Consider the following 8,435-nt stretch of genomic DNA (forward strand, 5'->3'; position numbering starts at 1 on the left):
GGGAGCACCTGTTAAATACTGGAGCATCCTTGGGAGTTTCCATTTACAGATAATCCTCAACCTGCAACTGGTTGCTTAGCAACTGGTTCAAAATTATGCCAAACTTACCTTGGGGCTACTTAGGGCCCAAATTCCAAGCTCCAACAGTTGCCCACCCCATGATTTTCTTTTAATTGAAAACATCACTTAACATCAGGAGCTTGGCCAAATGCAGCCATAACGAACCAATGGTTCATTTTACAACTACAGATTTGCTTAAGAACTGGGGTGATTCGCTTAATGACTGCCACGAAAAAGGCAATCATATCAGGTTGGACATGTTAACAACCAGTTTTAGGACCATCAAAACTTACATCCATGACGGGCAGCCTCCATTATGGTCATAAATCAAAACCTACCTGCCATTGTTTCAGAATGGCTCATTTGCCTGCTTGTCCCGTTGACTATTAGCTGGCAGCAGAGTTGGAGGCTTTTGTGTCTCTGGGCTGCCATCTGTGGCCAGCTGGACTTGTGAAGCTGAGGTGCAGCCACCAGACAGAACAGGACAGACACGGTCAAGGACTGGCTGGCCTTGAAAAGGGGCTTTCACTGTGTGCATGTTGGCTTGTGAACCGATCTGTCCATCAAAGGAGCCTACAGAGCTACTGCAGACACGGGGTCCTTCCTGGTCTCTCTCCCTGCCAGAGCAAAGGGAAACCCGGGGTTTCGGGGCTCCCTAACCCCTTCTGACCCCCTGGATGACTTGCACAGTAGAGCATTCTAGAGCCCAAGGGCCGTGTAGGAGGAGAGGAGGGAGAGTCCATTGTGGGAGCCCCGTTTCCAACTCACAAGTGCCGTTTAAAAAGGCAGAAGCTCCAGTGAGTTGCTGCTCTCTTGAAGGGATGCACTGAGGAGCTAAAGGAAAGTCGGACATTGGTGGGGTGGGGTGGGTGAGTTGTGCTTGGTGCCCATCTGTTGGGGGCTTTGGGCTGCAGGGTCTCTTGGCGGCCAGTTCGTTGCTCTCACAAGAAGAAGGAAGCCAGAAAGGAAGTGCTGGGAAGGCTTCCGATCTCCTCTGCAAAACAGGGCAGGAGGGGCACTTGCACAGCACCCCCCCCCCCCAATGGCTGCCAGTGCTGCACCTGAACAGGTGGCCCGTTTCTGCTGCTGAGCATTTTTCCCAGGAAGTAGCTGCTTTGGTTGTGCTGCAACGGAGGCCAGGAGAGGCTGCTCCGTTGGCGCAGGGGCTGAGGAGGGCAGGGACCCTGGGAGCACCTGGCCCAGAGGAAGGGATGCCTTTCCTCTGACTCATCCAGCTGCTCCTCAGCAGGTCGGAGACTGGGAAGCAGGAACAAAGCCCTCTCTGCCCTCCCAAGATCCCGCCTGGGGGTAATTTCGCTTCCTTCACTTCCCCGTTCCTTGGTTCCCCCCTTGCCCAGAGCGTCCCTCCTTCCTTCCTGCCTTCCTTGCTCATCATCTCTGAGGTCCTGCTGGGGGCTCCTTCTTTTACCTCTCGTGGTCCTGTCTGCCAGGGAAGGGGAGGTGCCAGTCTTTGCCTGTGGAGATCCAGGCTGGGCAGGGGACAAACGTCTCTCTCTTCGCTGACCCAATGAGCTCTTAAGGGGCTGCCCCGGCCAGGAACCCACCAGCATTTTCTCAGCTGGTTGGCTGTGGACAAAGAGAAAGGCCTGGGGCAAAGCCCTCCCCCGGAGGTCTTCTGGTGGAAACCAGTGAGAGAAAACCTGAGCTCCAATGAGCAAAGAAAAGTTTCTCTTGGTAATGTCTGGCCTCTCTGTGTCCCTGTTTCACCTCTGGGGATTTTGGAGACAGCGTAAATGCACACCTGGATGACCTTCTCCTCCTCCCTGGAAAGAAAGTCTTGAAGAGGAGCAACTTGAATTTTTCAGGCCATGACTAATCCCTGTGGATTTGGGGTGAGACTTCAGCAAAGGAACCCTTTGAGTGCTGCCCTCAGCAAGAATGGCTAATCAGGCTGTCCAATGGAGAGCCGCACAGGGAAGGGTTCTGCTGGGCCAGGAGCTTCAGCTTTGGCAGGTGAGTGGCGTTTAAAGAGGTTTAGAAAAAGGAATGAAAGAAGGAAAATAGCACAGATCCTAAGATCTGATCAAGAATCCGCCCTGCAGCCCATCAGCCCCGGAAGGTTTCTGCCTTTTAATCAGATTGGTCCGTTACAAAAGGAGCTCTGGCCTTTTGCCAGACTTCCTTCAGCCTCTTCATTAACACTCAAACACACATATAAAAACAGTAAAAAAAATCCCAATGAATGTCAATAAAAGACACATGAGAAAAATAAACAACTGCTCACCAAAACCATTAAACCACGAAGAACAAAATGCTCCTTTCTGTGCTCGCATCTTGGCCTTAAATTCCCAGAGAAAGGACCATCTTAAAGGTCTTCCAGAAGGCCCACTGAGCACCAGCTACCAAGCAATGTCCTGTCTTCCCTGAGCAGCCTCTTCAGAAGCTCTGATTAGCAATCCAAGAGGACCTTTGTGGCTCAGGGCTGGACTGTGGGCTCCTTGGGGCTCTCTGAGCTTGGAGGTTCTAATGCAGATGTTTCATGACCTGATTAAGGAACGTTGTCCATGCTAGAAGCTCTCCCCATTGATGCTGGCAGAAGGACCATGCTGTAGACCCTGTCAGTCAAGGAATTTCGATTGGCAGGCTGCATTTCTGCCATCCTCTGGAACATCGTGCCCCCTCAGCTGAGATCTGCACCCATCCTTTTGGCCTTCTGAAAGGCCTTGTAGACGTGGCTGTGCCAAATAGCCTGGGCCCCCAGTGGGGCTGTGAGATTCTGAAGGCGGCTAATGGAGTAGAGGACACCCCACTTCCCCCCTACGCGCACTTTGCTCCACAGAGGGAGGGAGCAATCTCTGCCAGAGCTTTGCTGGCACTGATGCCATACTAGCATCAATCTGTGGTCACCGAGGTCCTCTTCTCCTCTTTTCTCCTACGCTTAACCCTGGACACATTGCTGAGAGAAATCAAAAGAATCATTCAAAATCCTTCTGGTCCCACTGAAGTTTTGATGAGGTTCATATTTGAATGTCAAAGTTCACCAGGTTTACAGGTGAAACTTGAAAAATTAGAATATCGTGCAAAAGTTCATTTATTTCAGTAATGCAACTCCTCTTTTCTGATGAGAGCAACTTTTGCCAAAAGCACCAAAAACTGGTTCAATGACTGTGGGGTTACTGTGCTTGATTGGCCTCTCCATTCTTCCTCCATACTCTGGGTCCTTGGTTTCCAAATAAGATGCAAAAGTTTCTCTCATCAGAAAAGAGGACTTTGGACCACTGAGCAACAGGACTTTGGACCACTGTGCTTCATTAAGACCAGGGTCAACGCAACCGTCTATTAGGAGATTTTGGAGCACTTCATGCTTCCTTCTGCAGATGAGATTTATGGGGATGCTGACTTCATTTTCCAGCAGGACTTGGCACCTGCCCACACTACCAAAAGCACCAAAACTTGGTTCAATGACCATGGGATTACTGTGCTTCATTGGCCAGCAAACTCGCCTGACCTGAACCCCATAGAGAATCTATGGGGCATTGCCAAGAGAAAGACGAGAGACATGAGACCGAACAATGCAGAAGAGCTGAAGGCCGCTATTGAAGCATCCTGGTCTTCCATAACACCTCAGCAGTGCCACGGCTGATAGCTTCCATGCCACGCCGCATTGAGGCAGTAATTGCTGCAAAAGGGGCCCAAACCAAGTACTGAGTACTTTTGCATGCTTATAATTTTCAGAGGTCCAATATTGTTCTATGTACAATCCTTGTTTTATTGATTGCATGTAATATTCTAATTTTCTGAGATGGTGGATTTGTGGTTTCCATGAGCTGTAAGCCATAATCATCACAATTATGAACTATCTTGCTTTGCATGTAATGAATCTTATCTCATATATTAGTTTCATCTTTTAAGTTGCATTAGTGAAATAAATGAACTTTTGCACGATATTCTAATTTTTCGAGTTTCACCTGTATATGCTTATACGTTTAATCCGATTAGAAGCTTAAAGTCCACCGATACAAAACTAGCCATGTCATTATTTGCTGCAGAACCAAAGAATGATAGAAGGCGGAGTTGCAACAATTCTACTCCACCACCCGGCCCAAAGCTATTTATTTATTTATTTTCATTTATGTATTAAATTTGGAGACCTCCCATCTCGCTCACGGGAATCCATTCCACTCCTGCAGGGTCCCCTGATGGATGCCCCTCCCTCCCACGAAGGAGAGCCTGCTGCTCCCTTCTTAAATCCACTTCCATGTAAGGGGAGCCTCTTGCACCTTCTCCCATCTGCCCTGCCTTCTCTTATGGCAGCATATAAATTTAATTAATGAATAAATAAAGATCCCCATCATATAGTCCAGAGGTTTTCAAACTTGACAACTTTCTTGTGGGCTTCAAATCCCAGAATTCTCCAGCCAACTTTTCTTCCAAGCCCTACCTCACTCTGGCTGCTCTCCTCTGACCAGGTGCTTCTCCACCTTGGCGGCTTTAAGGTGGACGGACTTGCCCATACTGGTTGGGGGACTCTGGGAATTGAGGTCCACCCATTTTAAAGCTCCCAAGGTGGAGAAACGGCTGCTCCCAAACCTTCCCCAGTTGGTCAATGATACTCCTGAGACGTGACTGTCAGAACTTGATGGTTTATTTATTGCTGAGCTTATCAAAATACTTATCACATAGGCGTATTTGAGGGTTAGGAAAAAGGCTGCGTTGCTAATCGGTCCTGCCTGTTCCATCCAGTGAGCCAAGGGCCTCTTTGACCCTGAAGGGCAGACCTGACTTCCACCCCATGGCCTGAGGCTGCGGGTTCAATGTCAGCAGATGGGGGGGGAGGCTTTGCAGAGGCTCCTGGAGGTGGCTCTTCTCCACCCTTGTGGGGTACCTCTGTTTCCCGGCCCCTTGAGGGGAAAGCGCTCAGACTGCAATGGCTTTTCTCTCACGTCGGCCTTCACTTTGCTTCCCACAAAAAATGCATTAAGGACGGGAAGAGCGAAGAGTTATGCCACATCCTTAATTGGCAGCATTAGGAAGAGTCTTCTGTCTGAAAGCAGCCGAAAAAAGCAGTTTGGAAACAGTTGGCAGCCTTGCATTTGGTCTGTCAAGGGATTTTGCCAAGAAACTGGCTCTTCCCAGCATCGGTTTCCCAGGTGGCACCAGACGGGCCACGTTCCTGACCAGGTGATTCAATTTCCCAGCACTCGACAGCCAATGGCCTCTTTCACACAACCCCTGAATCATGTGTGCTTGTACTCCCCAGAAACCCCCCTGCCCAGATTTCTTCCGATTTCTGCCCAAATAAATGACGGTTCTTGACCAGATGAAGGTTCAGGAGACCAAAGGCTCCTGAATGGGGTTATTATTATTCACACACTTATAGACCGCCCCCTCTCCCGGAGAGGACTGCGGTGGGGAGCCTGCCTGTTCCCAATGGGGCTGCATTCATTCTGGAGGGGCACCTGGAGACCTTCTGTTCAGTGGAGGGTCAACTTTCCCAAAGGACAATGTCAGCCCCCCCACCCCCCCAAGTTCATCCCCTGAAAACCTATTGCTGAGATGGCAGCGTTGGTGCTGGGGGCTGCCCTCCTTCTCAGCCCAGGATTGGGCTGGGACTCCAAGTATTTGCTGCCTCCCTTTAGCCACCATTTCAGAGGGAGAGAACGGACAAAACCTTCTCTCCGTCATGATTCTTTTGCAACTGCCAAGATCTGAAGAACAGCCCCCAGCACAACCTCACCTGGAGTGGCCTTCTACCTGGGCCTGGGCCTTTTAAAGGACAGAAGTCTCTTGCAAGAGCCTGAAGATCAGGGTGTGTGTGAGTGTGTGTGTGTGTGTGTGTGTGTGTGTGTGACACAGAGAGAGAGGGGGGAGAGAGAGGGGGAGAGAGAGAGAGAGAGAGGGAGAGAGAGAGAGAGAGAGAGAGAGAGAGAGAGAGAGAGAGAGAGAGATTGATTCGCTTTGGTTTTAAATGCTGGATTTCAGCCAATTAATTACTATGTAATCTGCCTTGTATTTTAAACTGTTTACTCTGTTCTTTTATACCGTTTTCAGTTGTTATCAATAAAGGAAGCAGTTGGTTACTTGCATGAATCAATAAAACTATTTTGTAACTGGGAAGGTGTAAAGTTTTCCTTGTTAGACCTTTCCGAGCAGAGCTTGGAAAACATTGAATTATTTATTGCATGCCTTTCTCTCCTGCCTCTCTTCCAGGTAGGTAAGCCCAATAGATCTGCCCCCTTCCCACTCGCAGTCACCTTGTGAGGTAGAGTCAGAATTTGAAGCAGGTCTCTCAAGTAGGACTAAATCCAGTATTAGGCACAATTTTGTTGAAGTCCCTTTTCTGACCGAGCAGTTTCACTGAGGGACTAGACTGGTGCAGGCTAGATTGATGTAGGACAGATGGCAATTGATATGCCATATCAACCTAGCTCACAAAATCCTCTGCCTTTTGGTTGGTTGGAAACAGGGCTTCTCTTCTGGGGCTACCTCGGCTCTCCTCCAACGGTATCTTTCTTCATGAGTGGTGACTGTTTTAGTGGCCTGCCCTGTTGCAAAAATCACATGCTTGCACCAAAGACGTTACCCGTGCCTCGTGCCAACAAACGGAGGAAGCGAAATGGTTCAGTGGGGAAATGAAATAATTCACCCTGCATTCATCATCCTGAAGAAGGGCATCTGTGCGGCTATTGACTCATCCCTTGGGGTGCTCTGCCTCCTGCAGAGTCATTGCAGAAATGCAGGTCGTTGCTCCCTTGAGTTTTCTCGGCCCTCCTGAGAGGAGGACAAGGAGGTTGAAATTCCACCAATGGGTCTTCCCCCTTCAGCAAGACAAAGGCTCGGCTACTCTGGAAAGGGAAAGCGTTCCCAAAGAGCCAGAGGCCCCTTTGGCCGAAGGTTCCTTCTGTGAGGACCTTTGTGGGTTGTTCTGTAACATTAATGACCTGGAATCTGGACCTCCTCCTAGGAAGGGAGACCTGGAAAGTGTCCCTTAGGATCTGCTCCACCCATCACCTGAGTGAAGCCACTCTGGCTTCTTTCTTCTCTCCTCCTCCACTAAGCTGCTGGTTTATGGTTTCCTTTCCCTTTTGAGTGTCTGAAGACATTCTTTGTGTTGTCACTAATCTCATCTTATTTTTATTTTTCCTGGCCTCCTTCTGCAAAGGCGTTTCTGTGCCTATTTCTGTGGTGACCTCCTTCCACTTGCCACAGGAGTCCTTTCCACAAAGCAGCCGCTTGTGCAGCCAGGTTGGCTGCTGCTTCCCTCTCACCTTCCCCCCAGTCAGTTTAAATCTTCAAAATTATCTTTTTAGGACTCTTTGAAGAAGCTCCTCCCCCCTCCCAGAACTCAACTCTTTCCCTACGAGTTCCTGTCTTGGAATTAATTTGAGTGGTTGGCACGTGAGACCTCTCTGACATTCAAAATCCAGGAAATTAAATTTGTATTGTGTCTCCTCTGAATTATGTTCCTGCTCTTCTCCTCTGTTGACAAAGAAGCTTTGCAGATGTTCCATCTCCCCTCCCTCCAAGCCAGCTCTGTATCCCTAGCAACTTCTACATGGCACGTCATCCAGTCCCCATGGCAACCATTGCTTGGGCAATGACATCATGGCATGACTAGGGCTACGTTCCCTGAAAGTCAAGAGGAAAGCCCTCCGAAGCAAGGCAGGATTGGTGGTCTGATGGAGCACGTGAAAACGGGGAAGCGGATCTAAGCACGAGAACCCATCTCAACCAAGGCTTAGAAGGCAGCCAGACAAAGACACTGTTGGCAGAATGGAGAACCCTTCAGAGGCCCTGCGGACAAGGCGAACAAAGTGCCTCAGATCCATGATGGTTTCTTTTTCTGGAATGAACTCTACGTGGAAACACCAAGCACCACATTAAGTACTTCTGAATGTTAGCTTTTCATTAAAACCCTGACAGGTGAGGCAGGAGGTTGACTGTATGAATGAATCACCATGTGAAAACACAACAGAAGGATTTATGGTTCCTTCTGAGGGATGTTGGTGATCAAAGCTGTCCTAGAAAGCCATTTTCTGGATTTCTTCCAGCAGCCATTTCAGTTTTCCTCTCCCACAACTACATCTAGGTTGTGTAAAGAGATTTAAACATAGACAGAGGCAAAATAAACTCTTCTTCTAGCATTTGACTTTGATGCCCAAAGGGGCAGGGAGGAGAGAGGGAAGGGGCAGCTCTTTAGTGTCAGAAGTTTGGAATAAACATAAAATAAGGTTCTCTTTGAAGGTACCTCTTGGATATCACCTCAGGAAACTTTTTTTTTTTTAAGAAAAGAATTGGTGATGAGGCCAGACTGGTGGACTTCTGGTCAAACATTTTTCGATCAAGATGAACCTCATCTCAAGTCCAAAGAAGAGTTGAAGTCAGAAGTACATGTCTGTCACGGGTTAACATGT

The sequence above is a fragment of the Natrix helvetica genome, assembly GCF_964273705.1.
Source record: "Natrix helvetica genome assembly, chromosome: 14".
Taxonomy (NCBI): domain Eukaryota; kingdom Metazoa; phylum Chordata; class Lepidosauria; order Squamata; family Natricidae; genus Natrix; species Natrix helvetica.